The sequence below is a fragment of the Saccostrea echinata genome, unplaced genomic scaffold, assembly GCF_033153115.1.
Source record: "Saccostrea echinata isolate AGI-Se365-2 ecotype Australia unplaced genomic scaffold, CSIRO_AGI_Sech_v1 ptg000009l, whole genome shotgun sequence".
NCBI classification, from domain to species: Eukaryota; Metazoa; Mollusca; class Bivalvia; order Ostreida; family Ostreidae; genus Saccostrea; species Saccostrea echinata.
In genome coordinates this window covers 53,193,331-53,211,819 of record NW_026889758.1, presented here as the reverse complement: position 1 = coordinate 53,211,819, position 18,489 = coordinate 53,193,331, and the positions used below count along the sequence as shown (strand labels likewise).

General features: G+C 33.4%; 1 long non-coding RNA gene across 1 annotated transcript in view; it reads right to left on the bottom strand.

Moving 5' to 3' along the window:
* Positions 1–351: 351 nt before the first annotated feature.
* The window catches only part of LOC133183097 (uncharacterized), a 250,024-nt gene continuing 231,886 nt past the window's right edge, over positions 352–18,489 (bottom strand). Inside the window, exon 3 of the long non-coding RNA XR_009720580.1 lies at positions 352–527. This is a non-coding gene — a long non-coding RNA (uncharacterized LOC133183097). The remainder of the gene's footprint in view (positions 528–18,489) is intronic.

Here is an 18,489-nt window from a genome sequence, read left to right as displayed (position 1 = left end):
TGTGTATACCCTGTACACTTTGTTTGGCACTCGTGGTGACCTTCAAATTAACTTTTGATCCTTTGATATTTGGTATAAACAATAGAGAAGCTGTATTTCTATAGATTTCTTAGCTTGATAATATATATTCATACACACCTTTAGTATTTGAAATAATTATGGTATTCTTTATGATAATATATATCAAAATTTGGTTTAACTTTTTTTCAAAGCTCAACAAATAATTTGAATAATATTTTTTTGATGGGTGGGGATGTTTGACACACATTCAATAACAAATTGATAAAAAAAATATTGAGATTAAACTTTATTTACAACTTTTTATTTCTAATTTAAAATAATCTCAAAATTCCAACACAGGTAAAGTTTGACTTCTTGGGTACTCTACTGTGTATTAAATCACTTCCTGTGTATAGGGATTAGGAGACAAATGACCACAGGTAGACTGCTAGTCCTCAAGGCATTCACACCTGTACAAAATAAGCCCCTCCCTCACCTGGAATTTACCACCCGGTAAAAATCTCTACCTTTAAATCTTATTTAGGTACCAGTGCTTTGTGCCCTTTTTACAATTTGTATTGTTTAAAGGGTTTATGAGATCGATCACTATTCCTTTTTCACCTTTTTCATTGCACGCACGTCAATCCGTTCCGCTAAGGTTTTGTTGCAATGGTTTGTTTAGATATTAATTGTTACAGCATGGGTTATTCATAGACACTTGACGTTATTAATGAAGAGAAATTTTGAATCTGCGTTCATGTTGTATTTTAGACAGAACGTCCCATTTAAAAAAAAATTGTTCTGCAGACTCGGTTAGAGCCTGTACAGAAACTCAGAGGTTGTTCGTATAAAAAAATTAAGGAGACAACTGCTTGTGCAGACAGATAGACAAGAGGAGTGGTTAGTTTCTTAAATCAAATATTCCAAATTCATGCTATTCCTTCATTTATAGATCACCCAAGCCACTGAAGTGACTTAATGCTGTTTTCACCAGTCATCAGATGTTGTGCGTAATCCGTAAATTTTGAACATTTTTAGCTTTTCAGGAAAGACTGAATCAGTTCCAACCAATTATGGCATAAAGTATGGGTAAAAGGTAACTAAAAATACGAAGTTCATGTTCTCATGCAGCTTCCCTTGTCCTGAGTTATGGGACAAAAGCGATAAAAATAAAAAGAATGAAGGCGTGTAAGGAGCGGACGATCCCCCGCTCTGAGAGAAGACATTTTTCAATTCTAAAAGTTCGTGAAAAGTTATATTTTTCGAAAATTACATTGTCAATATAATCTTTTACACATTTGCTGCCTATATTTTATTGAACAAAAAATTGACAAATAATTTATTTTTCACTATAAATGTTTTAAGGTATGTGAAAAAGGGGAAAAAAAACTTTACACATGATTCGAACTCCCTCCAAAGCTCAGGGTTAGGCGAAAGTCTGAACGCGTTACCCACTGCGCTACCAAGGCTTTTTGTCTTGTTCTGTATCAGTTTGATTTAAATAAACGAGTTTGTTGAAGCGTAAATTCTTTTTTTTTTCAGAAATATTCGGTTTTCATATAGAATGGGTTCAGACTCCATTTTTTGGAAACACGAAATAGATTTTACAATTAATTTCCCGTCGTTTAAACGTTAATGAAGAATGGAGACTTTGACCCATTCATATTCAAAAATCATTTTTTTATGGCTCTAATAAACCCATTTTCCACTAAATATGCTTTACTGTCAACTTTAATAACAAATTATCAATCAAAAAGTCATTCAATAAAATAATTGAATCAAATGTGTTGAAGATGACATTACTGAAGACATTATTTCAGAAAAATATAACTTTTCTGTGAACTTTGAAAATTGAGAAATATATTGTCCCAGAGCGGGGGATTGGCCTCGCCTTGTACGGCCTCTTTCTCTCAGAATTCTTGTTCTTCACTCTTTGCAATCTAGCAGTCAAACTGTTGGCATGACTATAATAAGCAATGAATAGCTTTTAACAAATATTGTGAAATTCCTGACCCCTGGGTTTAGGCCGAAGGGTGGGGATAAGTTTCTTAGACATTTTAAATGTATATATGAACAAAATCTTATTTGTTACTCTTAGACATAAGACAACCTTTAACTTAAATTGCGAAATTCATAACCCTTGGGTCTATGAATCAGGCCTTTGAGTTTGGTTTTACCTGCAAATTGGTTTTGAAAAAAAACAAAAAAACAAAAACCCATTGTCTTTTTTAAAACATGGGTATTTGTCAGGAAAACTGTTTTCACAATTATATAAATGAACAGAAGGCCTATGAACCATTGTTAAAATATTAATTTAGATTTTTAATTGTAAATATTATATTAATTTGGCTCTCAATGTTCTAGATATACGGGACATGCTTTCACAATTGTTGACAGAAGTCTCATAATTCATACAGTTAGTCTGCTAAATATCTAAGAGTAAAGAAAAGTTTTCAAAGATATAATGAATTTTATCAACTGTTTTTATAGCTTCTTTGTAGAATATTGTCCACAAAACTGTTAAACATAGTGCTACATTGATATAATTGAAAAATAAAAACAAGAATATGGTTAAGAAAATTTTGTTTATTGTCAATACCACAATACTATATTATCCTATACTATGCTTCCCTCACCGCCCAGGAAAAACCATAGATAAAACCATATTGCCAAATTTAGGAAATTCACTATGGAAACCTGTGTCTGTAGCAATGTGAGGTAAACAAAATGAATGGCAGACTTCATTCTCACAAACCTACAACTAAAAATAAATGTTTCCCTCATCCCCCCATTCCCAGTTCCTTGACCCCGAGATCTGGATTCAACATCATGACATACACTAGGCAACAACACACTTAAGTTTCAATCAAGAGTTCCAGGTACATTTACAGCATCTTCCCAGTGTCTAGTCCTTAGTGACCTTGATTTCTGTGACATGACCTTGTGGGAAATAATGTTTTTAAACATCCTTAGAAACGGTGTAACGACACAATAATTTTGTACCCATTCCAATCGAGTGTTGAAAGGTTATAAATGAACCTGAGTTCCTTATCTCATTGATTTATGACCTTGGGTTAAGATCAAAATCATGGAACGCGTTTTGGTCATGGGCACTAAGTTAATAAATTTTCAATTTGGCTGAAGAATTTTTACGAGAACACATTTTTTGACAGGTAGATGAGAAGACAGACAGTCTATTGTGGGAGATATTAAAATTCAACACAGGAAAGAAAACAAACCTACTAAACATAAACCTCAACTATTGACACATATAAAACATCAATAACAAATAGTTATATAAAGTAAAAACAAAAACAAAATAGACAAACAAAATTAAATTAGTGCAATTTTGGCTTAAATGTCAGACGAATTAATAATTTAAACAATAACAAATTTTAAAAAACACACAGAAAAAAACTTAGTATATGTTTGATAAGGTCAATTTTGGTTCAGCTGCCATAATATTAATTTACATACTATAACAACAAACACTGTAGTGAAGTAACATGAAACACAAGTATAAGTTTTGCAAATGCAAGTGCAGTTTAGATGCCATATGCGTAAATACTCAAAACAACAACAAATAATTATATACAGAAAAACAACATAAATGTGTGGTCAACCCGCCATTAAATATATTAACATTACCATCAAATAACTACAGTGTATATATGGAAAAAAAACAACAACAAAAAAAAAAACAAAACAAAACAAAACAAAAAAAAACAATTGCAAGTTTGGTTTGACTTCCACTCACAATATACCTAAAGTAAATAACAAGCTTCGATGATAAAATTTGATTTAGGTGCTACTTGTATAGATATTTATCAAAACCAAAACAAAGCAAAAAACGAAAAAGCAACGAAAACAATTTTTGTTTAGAAGCCACTAATAATACTACATACCAACAATAATAGCTAAATACATGTAGTGTGCTGATAATAATGAGTAATAATATTAGCCATATGCAAATTTAAAGTCATATTTTTTTTTAAAAGTTCAGACTAAAATTAAAAAGATCCTTCTATTTGTTTAAGGGGTACCGACCCTCTGATAAGAGAGATAACTTTCTAAGTAAAAATTACGAACACTACTCATAGTTTTTATAATCAGAGTTTCATTTTCGAGACCTTGGAGTAGTCAATTCGATCAAACCTGACATATGATGGAAACATTATCTTCTATTTCCTTTGCTTAAACTTTTCAAATTGTTTTAATATATTTAACAAAAAAATTTAAATTCAGTAGTAAAAGCCTTATAAATTGAATAAGTTCTATCTCTTTTGAGGACCATTTTAAAAATTGTCGAATTTTTATTAGTATTACATTTTTTTCCAATGAAAAAAACATTTATAAGAAAGATTACACTTGCTAACATATGCATTCTTTTCTTACAAATATATAAAACATCGTGATATTCTGACTTAGGAAGCAGCGCTTTATTATGTTTTCTAATATGAATTTAATAGGTTTGATACTAAATATTATTTTCATATACACCTCATATTTTTAATTTTATGTTGTGATACTAAATCATTACTCTTTCTATCCTCTGTGTCAAAATTACTTCATATCATGATCCGACATAAAAATCATTTCTGAAAAAAATAAGCAGCGCTTCATACCTCATAATGTTTTCCATTTAAAGCTGATGCTATAGCTCCTGATGAAAATCAATGTTGGGAAATTTAAAAAAAAAAAATGTGAAATTTAGGGCAGAGAGTCATTAGTCCTTAATTACTTTATATAAAGATAGGACTTTTCTGTAAATTACACAATTTAAATCAATCATATTTCAAAGATATTAGAAATTTAAAACAATAACCGATTTATTTACCGACTCCGCATTTAATTAACAGACAGTTAGAAATCAGTTTAACTATGGAAACATGAGGTTATTCAAGTTCAAAGTCGGAGAAAATTTTAATTTGAACACCATAACCATAAACAGTAAAAAGAGGATGTTTGGTTGTCACATGTAATTTACTAAATTCATTAACAAAAACATGAGCTTATGCATATAAAGTTTTAATTAAAAAAAACATGTGCAAGTTTGGGTAAGTTCAAGTTTGATTTACTGTTCAAGGTAGCTCAGTCGATAGAGCGCTCGCTCTGTGATCGGAAGGTCGTGAGTTCGAATCTCGGCCGCGACTGACCTAAGGTCGATAAAAAATAGGTTGCGACTGTTCCTTCGCCATGCGCTCGTCTATTTGAAGTGAAAGTTGCGGGTCCTTTGGATGAGACCTTAAAAACCGAGGCCCCGTGTCACGACAGGCGTTGGCACGATAAAGATCCCTCACTGCTCAATGGCCCTGAGTGCCAAGTAAAGGTCAAAATTTGAAGCCCTTCACCGGTATATGGTGTCGTCTCTATATGAGTGAAAAATTCTCGAATGGGACGTAAAACAACATACAATCAATTTTAAATCAATCAAGTTTGATTTAGAAGTGAGAAATTGTCACACCCATAACAATAAAAAAATAACTATATGCAACGAGTGCAAGCTTGGTTAAGATGAAACATGCAAAAAAAAAATAAAAGAGCAAGTTTATCCCCCCCCCCCCCCCATATAACGAAGGCATATCTGCAAGTTTAGTTAAGATGCCACATAAAATAGCAATAAAAATAACATCAAATACTTTTATACAGTAAAAACTTAATAGGCGCAAGTTTGGCAAGTTAAAGTTTGGTTAAGATCCCAGATTTATTATCACTCATAACATCAAATAACCATACGCAGTAATAACATAAATGCAAGTCTGATTTTTTAAAAAAGTGTCAGATGTATTAATGCTTTTTCTTAAAAATATTACACATTATAAACAATATAAAATTCACAAGTGCAAGTTTACCAAGTGCAAGCTTTGTTCAGATCCCACATAAAATAATACTTAATAATAATAAATATTTTAATAATGTTAAAAACGACTTCATATGCAAGTTGGGTAAGTTTGGTTAAATGCCATATGTAAAAAATACTTTAAACAATAAACAGTACTTATGTACGGTAAGGCAACAAAAATGCAAATATGGTAAATGCAGAATGTATTATTACTCATAACAATGACAGAATACCATATAAAGAAATTAAAAGGGATATAATTGCAAGTTTGAGTTGAATCCCCGTGTAAATATATTTATAACGACATTAAAAAAAACATATACAGTTCAGAAAAAATTAAATGCAAGTTTGTAAGTGCAAGTTTTGTTAAGATTCCACGTAAAATAAAACTTATAACAACTATATAAGTGCAAATTTGGTAAGTGTAAGTTTGGTTTCAAAAAGTATTTACATACTCATAACACATACTAGTAACAAATATATATATATAATAGGCAATAAGTACAAGTTTGGCAAACGCAAGTTTGGTTAAAATGCCACAAAATAATGCATATACAATAACAAATACATAAATAATGTAATAAAAACATTAACAAACAAACATGCAAGTTTGGTAAACGCTAAATATATCAATACTCTTAACAATGTCAAATACCATATATAGAAAATAAAACAACATAAGCGCAAGTTTGATTTAAATATTTCGATTGTATATAGATCTTATTATAATAATAAAAACTATATGCAATACAAAAAAAAAAAACTTAAGTGCAAGTTTGACAAGTCAAAGTTTGGTTAGGATGCCACATAAGATAAAACATAGAATAAGAACTACATAAATGCAAATTTGGTAAATGCAAGTTTGCTTTACATGCAACGAGTTTAGAAACTAATGACAATAACAAATAGAGTTTATTATCAACAAAAGGTCAAGTTTGGTAAGTGCAAGTTTGGTTTAGATGTCACATGTTTAATTACTCATAACAATAACAGATACCCATTTAGATTAAAAAAGAATACCAACATAAAAGCAAGTTTGGTAAGTACAAGTTTGGTTTAGATGCCACATGTTAAAATACCCATAACAAAAACAAGTAACTATGTAGAGTAAAATAGAATATACAAACATAAAAACAAGTTTGGTAATTGCAAGTTTGGTTTAGATGCCACATGTTTAAACACTCATAACAAATAACCATGTCGAGTAAAACAGGATACAAACATAAAAGCAAGTTTGGTAAGTGCAAGTTTAGTTAATACAAGTTTGGTTTAGATGTCAGGTTAAATTACTATTATCAATAACAAATACTTACATACAGTAAAAAACAACGTATATACAAATTTGGTACATGCATGATCGGATAAGACACCAGATTTATAATTACTTATAACAATAGCAAATTACCAGAAATAGTAAATAAAAAACATAAGAGCAAGTTTGGTAAGTGCAAGTTTGGTTTAGATACCACGGTAGTATTCTAAATAACAAAAAGTTTATATATATATATATATATATATATATATATATATATATATATATATATATATATATATATATATATATATATATATATAAACCAAGTTTGGTACACGTTTGATTGGATAAGATACCAGAATTATAATTACTTATAACAATAACAAATTACCAGAAATAGTAAATAAAAAATAAGAGCAAGTTTGGTAAGTGCAAGTTTGGTTTAGATACTACGGTAGTATTCTAAATAACAAATATTTATAAATATATATACATGTATATATATATATATATATAAACCAAGTTTGGTACATGCAAGATTGTTGATACTCAGAACAATACAAAATCACCAGAAATAGGAAATAAAACAACAATTTTTAAGTGCAAGTTTGATTTAATTTCCACAAATATAAATTCTAAGGCGATTACAAAAACTATATAAAGTAAGCATAAATTTAAAAAAAAAAAAGAAGCATTAAGTAAAAGTTTGGCAAGTGCAAGTTTGGTTAAAATGCCACACAAAATGTTTATACAATAACAAATACTTAAATAATGTAATAAAAACATTAACAAACAAACATGCAAGTTTGGTAAACGCTGAATATATTAATACTCATAATATGGTCAAATACCCTATGCAGAAAATAAAACAAAATTAGCGCAAGTTTGATATAAATATATAAAACTATATATAATACAAAAAAAAACCTAAAGTGCAAATTTGACAAGTCAAAGTTTGGTTAGGATGCCACATAAAATAAAGCATAAGAACTACATAAATGCAAATTTGGTAAATGCAAGTTTGTTTTAGATGCAACAAGTTTAGAAACTAATAACAGTAACAAATAAAAATAAAGTTTATAATCAACAAAAGGGCAAGTTTGGTAAGTGCAAGTTTGGTTTAGATGTCACATGTTTAATTACTCATAACAATAACAGATACCCATTTAGAGTAAAACAGAATACCAACATAAAAGCAAGTTTGGTAAGTGCAGTTTGGTTAATACAAGTTTGTTTAAGATGCCAGGTTAAATTACTATTATCAATGACAAATATATACATACAGTAAAAAACAACTTAAATGCAAGTTTAGTACATGTTTGATTGGATAAGATACCAGATTTATGATTACTCATAACAATAACAAATTACCAGAAATAGTAAATAAAGAAGATAAGAGCAAATTTGGTAAGTGCAAGTTTGGTTTAGATACCACGGTAGTACTATAAATAACAAATAGTTGTATATATAAAAACCAAGTTTGGTACATACAAGATTGGTTTAGATGCCACATTTATATTCAGAACAATACAAATTATCAGAAATAGTGAGTGAAACAGCAATTTTAAAGCACAAGTTTGCTTTAAATGCCACAAATATAAATACTAAGGCGATAACAAAAACCAGATAAACACAACTTTTTTAAAAAGGCAATAAGTACAAGTTTGGCAAACGCAAGTTTGATTAAGATGCCACAAAAAATAATGCTTAGACAATAACAAATACTTAAATAATGTAATAAAAACATTAACAAACAAACATGCAAGTTTGGTAAACGCTAAATATATTATTACTCATGACATTGTCAAATCAAATACTACATGCAGAAAATAAAACAAAATAAGCGCAAGTTTGATTTAAATATCTCGATTGTATATAGATCTTATTACAATAATAAAAACAATATACAATAGAAAAAAAAATTTAAAGTGCAAGTTTGACAAGTCAAAGTTTGGTTAGGACGCCACTTAAAATAAAACATAAGAATAAGAACTACATAAATGCAAATTTGGTAAATGCAAGTTTGCTTTAGATGCAACAAGTTTAGAAACTAATCACAATAACAAATAAATATAGAGTTTATAATCAACAAAAGGGCAAGTTTGGTAAGTGCAAGTTTGGTTTAGATGTCACATGTTTAATTACTCATAACAATAACAGATACCCATATAGATTAAAACAGAATTCCAACGTAAAAGGAAGTTTGGTAAGTGCAAGTTTGGTTTAGATGCCACATGTTTAACTGCTCATAACAAAAACAAATAACTATTTCGAGTAAAACAGAATACGGACATAAAAGCAAGATTGGTAAATGCAAGTTTGGCAAGTACAAGTTTTGTCTGGATACCTGTTTAAATTACTATTATCAATAACAAATACTTATATACAGTAAAAAACAACTTAAATGCAAGTTTGGTACATGCACAATTGATAAAATACCAGATTTATGATTACTCATAACAAAAACAAATTACCAGAAATAGTAAAAAAACAACATAAGTGCAAGTTTGATTTAAATACCACACTTAAATACTTAAAAAAACAATTAAAAGTATATACAGTACACACATATAAATGTAAAAAAATTGCAAGTTTGGCAAGTGCAAGTTTAGATAAGATGCCACATGAAATATGATTGTATGTTGTTTTACGTCCCATTCGAGAATTTTTCACTCGTATAGAGACGTCACCATATACTGGTGAAGGGCTTCAAATTTTGACCTTTACTCAGCACTCAGGGCCATTGAACAGTGAGGGATCTTTATTGCGCCAACGCCTGCCGTGACACGGGCCTCGGTTTTTAAGGTCTCATCCGAAGGACCCGCAACTTTCACTTCAAAGTCCCGAGCGCCTGGCGAAGGAACACTTGCTACCCATTTTTTTTATCGACTTAGGTCAGTCGCGGTCGAGATTCGAACTCATGACCTCCCGATCACGGAACGAGCGCTCTACCGACTGAACTACCTTGAACGGTGCCATATGAAATAATAACAAAAACAAATACTTACAGTCTAAAACACACAAATACAAGTTTATTTAGTATAAGTTTGATTTAGCTGCCTCTTATAACACGACCAACAATAACAAATGACTATTTAAAATAAAAAAAAGCAAACATTCGATAGTTTGGTAGGTGCAAGTTTGGTTTATAATACAAGTCTATGAATATTCATTACAAAAAAATCAAAGAAATATAAATAGTAACAAAAATCAATGTAAGTGGAAGTTTGGTTTAAATACCACTAATTACACATTAAAAACAAACACAAATACTAAAAATAACTATATGTGCAAGATTAGTTAAGTATATATACTCATAACAATAACAAAAAGCAAGATCCAATTAAAACCCAGCTGCAGTCACTCACAATTCTTTGAAACCCACTATAAGATGACGGTCTGCTCTTGAACATGGGATCTGGGCTTGTCTAATGCTTTGCCTGTTAACAAAAAATAAAGTCTTTTGAAAAAAAGGTACTTATACTTCCTCAAGTGAAAAAGAGTGATTTACATCGACAAACTGCAAGAGGTGAACTTTTTATCTTACCATCAATCGCAGAGTTGGCCAAGTCAATTGTGCTCATGGTACTCCTGTTGGTAGATGATGCACTCTTCCTAATCTTTGGGTTAAGGACAGTTTGTCTCTGCTTCTATTAAGACAAAGAGATGAGATCAAAAGAGTTTCCTCCAGATTACATAGTACAAACAGTTTGATTGCTGGATTCTTTTAGAAAAGATTTTAATGATGTATTAATTTCAATATAACTAAGCCAAACTCTCGAGCCATGAATTTTCAATTTTGATACATCATTACTTATTACAATAATACAAACAGTTTGTCAGCTAGATTTCTAAAAGGAAAGGAGAAAATTTTCGAACATTAAGATGTAATGTATTTCCAATATTTGTCCAACTTAGTCCAACCCTGGGAGCATAAACCATGGAACTGGGGGCCAAAACTTTAAAAAACTTGGAAAGGGTTAAGAGTTTATCAGAATCATATGATATTTGCCTGCGTAAATTCCAAAAGTAGGTAAAGACATTTTCAACATATGACAAACTAAACCCAACCCTAAGGCCTTAACCATAGAATTAGGGTCATGAATTCACAAGTTTGATAAAAAGTTATTATTTTGCCTTCTCTACGTTCAAGACCAAAATAGAATATTTCATTGATTTATGGATTTGATGTTGTGTTACGTCCCATTCAAGAATTTTCAACTCATATATAAACGTGAACGGCTTCAAATTTAGACCTATATTGGCACTCAAGGCCATTGAGCAGTGAGGGTACGTTTTTATCAACGCCTACCATGAAACGGGACCTCAGTTTTTAAGGTCTTATCCGAAAGACCCGTGACTTCCACTTCTAGGTCAAGGAACAGTCACTTCCCATGTTTATATCTTAGGTTTGACGTGGAGTGGCGATCGAGATTCGAGTCTGAGCCTCCCGATCACGAGGCTACTATGGCCGTTCATTAGGATTTTATCAAATATGATGCATTTTAAAAATTATTGCAAACTTAACCCCTTCCTGGGTGGGGGGGGGGGGGGAACTGAACCCCATGGGGCCATAAATTTTTCAATTTTGGTTAAAGGCTCATTGTTTATTATAACAATGTCAATAGCTTGACTGCTTGTCCAGGAATAAAGAACAAGATTTATCAAGACTGTATTAATTTTGATGTTTTTAGCCGAACCCTTAGTCCAAAGGTAGACAGAGATCCTTTCTTCCTTTTTGTTCATAGATGCTTTATACAAAATTTAATATTGATATGGGACAAGATGAAGATATCCAAAGATAGCCAAAAACATATAGAATAGATCAAATGTGCAAATCAGGTGAACTATTAAGCAAAGTGTCAACACCAATCTTACCACATCTTCCAAGGTTGGTAACAGTTGATTCAGGAGACTCTTTTACATATTTAAAGCAAGCAGAATCCTCATTCTTCTAAGAAAAAACAAGAGGTAAAATAACTGAGTCTTATCAAATTAAGAGGGTAAAATAGATATCGAAACAGCAAACAGTAAACACTGCATCTTCTAACCCTTACAAATAGAATAAGCTGCAGTTGATATTACCTGTATGAACTCTTCTGATGCGTAGATTCCCTTAACCAGGGGATGGAGGCCACTCTAATCCTCTATCCTAAGTTAGTCCACGTGCTACTCCTTTCAGTGGATTCTATTGCTCGACACTTGGTCTTTAAAACAAAAGAAAGAATAGAAGTCAATCAAAGAAAAAAAAGTGCTCAAACTTCATCCAAATGACAAAGACAAAAGAAAACCTCGAAAGGGGGAGTGTTTGTGTCTTACCCTCAATTCCAAGTTAAGACTGCAGTCCATCCTAACTCTTGGCACTCTGCTTGAAGAGTAATTGAGTCGTCCTCTAAGCTGGGATTGATTCTTGCCAAGCCATTCTTCAATGAAGTAAAAGATAGTCAAAAGATCAAACAAGTGCTGACTCAGATTAAGAGAAATAGAAAACAAAAAATCCAAGAGAGAAACAAATAATTGAAGCTTGTTTCTTACCACCTTGGTGAATGGTGGCTTGTTGCCACAGTGGATACCCTGTATCCTGGCAATGGTCTCCTCTCCGTTGTGTGGCCAGTCACCTTCCGTCTGTCCTCCCTCATTGTGATCCTGTCAAAGATAGAAACTTGCACAAGATTAGTAAAGTTTAAACAGAAATTAAAAAGCACGATAAAAAGAAACAGGTTATAAAAAACATGCTTAGAAAGGAGACAATAACAAAAAGTAATGTGCAAAATGGTTAGTATTGTTAGAAAGGGGTCAGGAGGGGATTGGGAAATAGATACATGCACATGCTAGAAAAACAATTCAACTCACCTCATATCTGGTTTTAAGACGAAAAGCAAACCTTTTACGCGCTCCTTGGGTCCTAAGTAGCTTCATGTGCTGCTTTCGATGGATTCTGTTGCTCTACATCCTGTCAATGGAAAGTCAAGAGGTCAAAAATGGTACTCAGTGTAAATCATGTGAAATCAAATTCAAAATAAGCAATGTATAATAGAAAAAGAGCTCTAATCTTACCGCATCTTTCAAAGTTGGCAGAAGTTGATTGGGAAGACTTCTCTTCACTTTTGGGTCAAAGCTACCCAATCTTGCTTCTGTTGAGACAAAAATAAAAAGAAGTCAAAGTGAAAAAGTATATTCCAGTTGAGAGGGTGTGATAGAAATTCAAACAGGATGAGCAAGGATTCATTACACGATTCATCTTCTTACCTTTATGTGTAGAATTGTCCGCAGTTGACTCCTCCTATCTTGACTCCTCTTCTGGTAAGTAGGCTGCTCTCTCAAACTGGGGATGGAGGCCAGTCTAACACTTGGTCTTTAAAAAGAAGAGAAAGAATAGAAGTCAATCAAAGGAAAAAGAGTGCTCAAACTTCATCCAAATGACAAAGACCAAAGAAAACCTCAAAAGAGGAATTGTTTGTGTCTTACCCTCAATTCCAGGTTAAGACTGCAGTCCTTCCTTACTCTTGGCACTCTGCTTGAGGAGTGATGGAGTCGTCCTCTAAACTGGGATTGATTCTTGCCAAGCCATTCTTCAATGAAGTTAAAGATAGAAAGCCAAAAGATCAAACAAGTGCTGACTCAGATTAAAAGAGAATAGAAAACAAAAAATCCAAGAGAGAAACAAATGTAACTTGTTTCCTACCACCTTGGCGAATGTTGTCTTGTTGCCATAGTGGATACCCTATATCCTGGCAATGGTCTCCTCTCCGTTGTGTGTCCGGTCACCTTCCGTTTGTCCTCCCTCCTCTGTGATTCTGTCAAAGATAGAAACTGACACAAGATTAGTAAAGTTTAAAATGAAATTAAAAAGCATGATGAAAAGAAACAGGTCAAAAACCATATTAAGAAAGAGGGACAATTACAAAAGGAATGTGCAAAATGATTAGTAATGTTAGAAAGGGGTAGGGAAGGGGCCAGGAAACAGATACATGCTAGAAAAACTTTCAACTCACCTCAAGTCTGGTTTTAAGACAAAAACCAAACCTTTTCCGAGCTCCTTGGGTCCTAAGTGGCTTCATGTGCTGCTTTCATTGGGTTCTGTTGCTCTTCATCCTGTCAGAGGAAAGTCATGAGGTCAAAAATGGTACTCAGTCTAGTTTGTGTGAAATCTAGTCCAAAATAAGCAGTGTATAATTAAAAACCCCTAATCTTACCGCATCTTTCAAAGTTGGTAGATGTTGATTGGGAAGACTCTTCTTCACTTCTGGGTCAACGCTAGCCAAACCCTATTTCTGTCGAGCCATAAACAAAAAGAAGTATAAATGAAAAAATATATTCCAGTTGAGAGGATGTAATAGAAATTCAAACAGAGTGAGCAAAAATAACTTGCTTCATCTTCTTACCCTTATGTGTAGGATTGGCGGCAGTTGATCCCTCCTATCTGGACTCTTCTTCTGGTAAGTAGGCTGCTCTCTGAAACTGGGGATGGAGACCAGTCTAACACTTGGTCTTTAAAACAAAAGAAAGAATAGAAGTCAATCAAAGAAAAAAAAGTGCTCAAACTTCATCCAAATGACAAAGACAAAAGAAAACCTCGAAAGGGGAAGTGTTTGTGTCTTACCCTCAATTCCAGGTTAAGACTGCAGTCCATCCTAACTCTTGGCACTCTGCTTGAAGAGTAATTGAGTCGTCCTCTAAGCTGGGATTGATTCTTGCCAAGCCATTCTTCAATGAAGTAAAGGATAGTCAAAAGATCACACAAGTGTTGACTCAGATTAAGAGAAATAGAAAACAAAAAATCCAAGAGAGAAACAAATAATTGAAGCTTGTTTCTTACCACCTTGGTGAATGGTGGCTTGTTGCCACAGTGGATACCCTGTATCCTGGCAATGGTCTCCTCTCCGTTGTGTGGTCGGTCACCTTCCGACTGGCCTCCTTCCTTTGTGATCCTGTCAAAGATAGAAACTGACAAAAGATTAGTAAAGTTTAAAAAGAAATTATAAAAAGCATGATAAAAAGAAACAGGTAATAAAAACATACTAAGAAAGGATACAATAACAAAAGGTAATGTGCAAAATGGTTAGTATTGTAAGAAAGGGGTCGGGAGGGGATTGGGAAACAGATACATGCTAGAAAAACATTTCAACTCACCTCATATCTGGTTTTAAGACGAAAAGCAAACCTTTTACGCGCTCTTTGGGTCCTAAGTAGCTTCATGTGCTGCTTTCGATGGATTCTGTTGCTCTACATCCTGTCAATGGAAAGTCAAGAGGTCAAAAATGGTACTCAGTGTAAATCATGTGAAATCAAATTCAAAATAAGCAATGTATAATAGAAAAAGAGTCCTAATCTTACCGCATCTTTCAAAGTTGGCAGAAGTTGATTGGGAAGACTCCTCTTCACTTCTGGGTCGAAGCTAGCCAATGCTACTTCTGCTGAGCCAAAAATAAAAAGAAGTCAAAGTGAAAAAGTATATTCCACTTGAGAGGGTGTGATAGAAATTCAAACAGGATGAGCAAGGATTCATTACACGCTTCATCTTCTTACTTTTATGTGTAGAATTGGCCGCAGTTGACTCCTCCTATCTGGACTCTTCTTCTGGTAAGTAGGCTGCTCTCTCAAACTGGGGATGGAGGCCAGTCTAACACTTGATCTTTATAAAAAGAGAAAGAATAGAAATCAATCAAAGGAAAAAAATGCTCAAACTTCATCCAAATGATGAAGACCAGAAAAAACCTCAAAAGGGGAATTGTTTGTGTCTTACCCTCAATTCTAGGTTAAAACTGCAGTCCTTTGTTACTCTTGGCACTCTGCTTGAAGAGTGATGGAGTCGTCCTCTAAACTGGGATTGATTCTTGCCAAGCCATTCTTCAATGAAGTGAAAGATAGAAAGTCAAAAGATCAAATAAGTGCTGGCTCAGATTAAAAGAGAATAGAAAAAAAAACTCAAAGAGAGAAACAAATGTAGCTTGTTCCTTACCACCTTGGCGAATGTTGCCATAGTGGATACTCTCTGTATCCTGGATCCTGGCAATGGTCTCCTCTCCGTTGTGTGGTCGGTCACCTTCCATCTGGCCTCCTTCCTTTGTGATCCTGTCAAAGATAGAAACTGACACAAGATTAGTAAAGTTTAAAAAGAAATTTAAAAAAAGCATGATAAAAAGAAACAGGTAATAAAAACATACTAGGAAAGGAGACAATAACAAAAAGTAATGTGCAAAATGGTTAGTATTGTTAGAAAGGGGTCGGGAGGGGATTGGGAAACAGATACATGTACATGCTAGAAAAACATTTCAACTCACCTCATGTCTGGTTTTAAGACAAAAAGCAAACCTTTTACGCGCTCTTTGGGTCCTATGTAGCTTCATGTGCTGCTTTCGATGGATTCTGTTGCTCTACATACTGTCAATGGAAAGTCAAGAAGTCAAAAATGGTACTCAATGTAAATCATGTGAAATCAAATTCAAAATAAGCAATGTATAATAGAAAAAGAGCCCTAATCTTACCACATCTTTCAAAGTTGGCAGAGGTTGATTGGGAAGACTCTTCTTCACGTCTGGGTCGAAGCTAGCCAAACCCTACTTCTGCTGGGCCAAAAATAAAAAAGAAGTCAAAGTGAAAAAGTATATTCCACTTGAGAGGGTGTGATAGAAAGTGCTCAAACTTCATCCAAATGACGAAGACCATAAAAAAAAAATCAAAAGAGGAATTGTTTGTGTCCTACCCTCAATTCTAGGTTAAAACTGCAGTCCTTCCTTACTCCTGGCACTCTGCTTGAAGAGTGATGGAGTCGTCCTCTAAACTGGGATTGATTCTTAGACATTCTTCAATGAAGTTAAAGATAGAAAGTCAAAAGATCAAATAAGTGCTGACTCAGATTAAAAGAGAATAGAAAACATAACTCCAAGAGAGAAACAAATGTAGCTTGTTTCTTACCACCTTGGCGAATGTTGTCTTGTTGCCATAGTGGATACTCTGTATCCTGGATCCTGGCAATGGTCTCCTCTCCGTTGTGTGGTCGGTCACCTTCCATCTGGCCTCCTTCCTCTGTGATCCTGTCAAAGATAGAAACTGACAAAAGATTAGTAAAGTTTAAAAAGAAATTATAAAAAGCATGATAAAAAGAAACAGGTCATAAAAACATACTAAGAAAGGAGACAATAACAAAAAGTAATGTGCAAAATGGTTAGTATTGTTAGAAAGGGGTCGGGAGAGGATTGGGAAACAGATACATGCTAGAAAAAATTTCAACTCACCTCATGTCTGGGTTTTAAGACAAAAAGCAAACCTTTTATGCCCTCTTTGGGTCCTAAGTAGCTTTATGTGCTGCTTTCGATGGATTCTGTTGCTCTACATCCTGTCAATGGAAAGTCAAGAAGTCAAAAATGGTACTCAATGTAAATCATGTGAAATCAAATTCAAAATAAGCAATGTATAAAAAGAGCCCTAATCTTACCGCATCTTTCAAAGTTGGCAGAAGTTGATTGGGAAGTCTTCTCTTCACTTCTGGGTCGAAGCTAGCCAATGCTACTTCTGCTGAGCCAAAAATAAAAAGAAGTCAAACTGAAAAAGTATATTCCACTTGAGAGGGTGTGATAGAAATTCAAACAAGATGAGCAAGGATTCATTACATGCTTCATCTTCTTACCTTTATGTGTAGAATTGGCCGCAGTTGACCCCTCCTATCTGGACTCTTCTTCTGGTAAGTAGGCTGTTCTCTCAAACTGGGGACGGAGGCCAGTCTAACACTTGATCTTTATAAAAAGAGAAAGAATAGAAATCAATCAAAGGAAAAAAGTGCTCAAACTTCATCCAAATGACAAAGACCAAAAAAAACCTCAAGAGGGGAATTGTTTGTGTCTTACCCTCAATTCTAGGTTAAAACTGCAGTCTTTCCTTACTCTTGGCACTCTGTTTGAAGAGTGATGGAGTCGTCCTCTAAACTGGGATTGATTCTTGCCAAGCCATTCTTTAATGAAGTTAAAGATAGAAAGTCAAAAGATCAAACAAGTGCTGGCTCAGATTAAAAGAGAATAAAAAACAAAACTCCAAGAGAGAAACAAATGTAGCTTGTTCCTTACCACCTTGGCAAATGTTGTCTTGTTGCCATAGTGGATACTCTGTATCCTGGATCCTGGCAATGGTCTCCTCTCCGTTGTGTGGTCGGTCACCTTCCGTCTGGCCTCCTTCCTTTGTGATCCTGTCAAAGATAGAAACTGACACAAGATTAGTAAAGTTTAAACAGAAATTATAAAAAGCATGATAAAAAGAAACAGGTCATAAAAACATACTAAGAAAGGAGACAATAACAAAAAGTAATGTGCAAAATGGTTAGTATTGTTAGAAAGGGGTCGGGAGGGGATTGGGAAACAGATACATGCTAGAAAAACATTTCAACTCACCTCATGTC